At 33.7% G+C, this 2,482-nt stretch overlaps 1 non-coding gene across 1 annotated transcript; it reads left to right on the plus strand.

The window, feature by feature from the left end:
• The first annotated feature begins 1,967 nt into the window (after window positions 1-1,967).
• Window positions 1,968-2,051, plus strand: Trnal-uaa. Its single transcript has one exon. It is a non-coding gene; the product is annotated as a tRNA-Leu (tRNA).
• The last annotated feature ends 431 nt before the right edge of the window (window positions 2,052-2,482 follow it).

Raw genomic sequence — 2,482 nt, forward strand, 5'->3', positions numbered from 1 at the left:
TTATTTTTCAAACGCCCAAAACAACATTGAAACACGATACGTAAAAAACGCGCGTGTGGTCAATAAATAGGTTCTAACTACACTGAACGGGTACGGGCAACGGATACGAATCGGGTACGGAACGGTATTGTGTAAATCCAAAGCACTGATACTGAACGGACTCGGAATGGTTAATAGACCTTAAACTTCATAAAATATTTAAGTATAATGATTACGGCAACAAATTACCATTCAAGTCTCATGGAAAATGATTTAATCTCGTGCATTTCTCGTATAATTCATTAGTACCTATCTAACGGCGACAATAATTGCATAGTATTGCGATGGAAATAAAAACTTTGGCTTTTCAACATGATATCGTTTTTACAAATCTGTTCATTGTGGCCTATTGATGTAATTCGACGATACACTGTGACGACCAAATTCAAATCGCAAGAGCAAAAATAACAATATTACTAAAATCTTCCCCTCAACTCGCCGGTATCCATGTAAAATAGTGTTCAGTGTTTTGCACTCTATCGCAGTGGCGTAGCCAAGGGGGGGGATAAGGGGGCTAAGCCTCCCCCATGGGCCGTGTTTATATGTATAATGTATCTTGACTATTTAATAGAATCAATGGATGCTCGTTTTAATCAAAGGTTTATTGATGTTATGCCACTTGAAGGACTTATTCCGGCTAATTTAAATATGTATGACGATAAAAATATTATAAAAGCTGCTAAAATATATCTCCAAGATTTTTATGATGATACCTCATCTACAATCAGAGCTGACCTGTTCATATGGAGGCAACAATGGAGTCAAAATACTATTCCAAAACCGAATTCTGCTCTTGATTCACTCTCTTATCGTACCAATCTTTGACCTAACATTAAAATACTTTTACAATTATTCGCCACGTTACCAGTTACCTCTTTCACTCTAGAAAGAACGTTTTCAGCACTTAATCACTTAAAAATTTTTTTAAGAAGCACCATGTCGGAAAACAGACTGAATGGGTTAGCTATGGTTAATATAAATAAAAAAGAGCAATTCGATGAAAGTGAAATAATAACTGAATTTGCCAGAAATTCGCCTAAGAGGATGCAGCTGTCAGAGTGGAGTAAGTGACTGAACACTGAAACCAAAATTATTATTATTATTATTATTATTATAAATTATATATTAATAAATATTTTTAAAACCATACTAAAATGCTTGAATTACGTTTAGAAACTTGGTGGTAGATGGTGGGGGGGGGGTTAAGGGTGAATTCTCATATCCTCTCTTACCTTACTTATCCAAAAAAGTGGTTAGTCCCCCCCCCCATTTAAAAATCCTGAATACGCCACTGCTCCATCGTACGCAGAAAGCTGTGAGATGAGTTGAAATTGTGCACAACTGTTGTAGTGAATACGTGTGAAAGCACCGGTAATGTAAGGCTTTTAAAATTCAAGCCAAGTAATGCGATAAAACGATTGTCACATAATATACACGTCTAAAAAATGTCTTGCAGCGACGTGCTTTCTATCACGTGCTCGATTTTGTTTAGTTCAAACGTCGTTAAATCTTCTAATATAAAAGTCCAGTGAACAATGTATGGGTTTAACAACGGAGTGTATTTTATTTATTTTTCAAACTTCTTTTGGGCGGTGTCGAATGGGTATTTGTACCGAAATAATACCTATTGTGTAAAAATAACGTAAGTAGGTATTTAAATGTTTTGTATGATAGCAACGTTATGACCGATACAATATAGTTAAATCCGTCAAATCAAGTTTATATATATCCGGGACAACACAAATCAGCTGTCGTATCACGTGTATTAAAACAATTTTTTTTTTTTACCTTTTCTGCCGTTTTTGTCGAATAATCAATATCAAAGAATCAATTAATAATAATATTTATTAAGTATTTTATTATATCGTGTAGTATAACAAATCCATTATGTTTTTAAATACATATGTGTTCACTATAAGTGTTCACTTGTCAGGTTGGCCGAGCGGTCTAAGGCGCCAGATTTAAGCTCTGGTTCCCAAACGGGAGCGTGGGTTCGAACCCCACACCTGACAAAAATATTTTTCTTTTTTTTTTCCCGCAACAGTTTGCTTATTATACTTCCGTTACACTTACTTAAAAGGGATACTCACAGGGACTATCATAAGAGTGTGTAGAAAGGTTTCTGTAATTAAGTATATACACAATAAAAAAAATTATTTTATATTTATTATGTATAAAAAAATGATAGAATCGATGTTTGTCTTGATTTTGCCATTTACAGTTCACGATGCACAACTAATTCACCCAAGTATAAAAACCTTTTTTTCGTTACCTTTCTTCAAACAAATCTTTAGAGTCTAAGCACAAGTGTGCCGCGAAATTATTCAGGTGTGCCGTGTAATTTTTGTAATTTTATAATTTTTTAAGCATAACTAAATATAATAATCAAAATTATAATTTATATTTATGATAGCATTGACTTCAAAATTCCCTTGAAAATAAA

This window comes from Sipha flava, unplaced genomic scaffold, assembly GCF_003268045.1.
Source record: "Sipha flava isolate LNK unplaced genomic scaffold, YSA_version1 32629_pilon_pilon, whole genome shotgun sequence".
Classification (NCBI taxonomy): domain Eukaryota; kingdom Metazoa; phylum Arthropoda; class Insecta; order Hemiptera; family Aphididae; genus Sipha; species Sipha flava.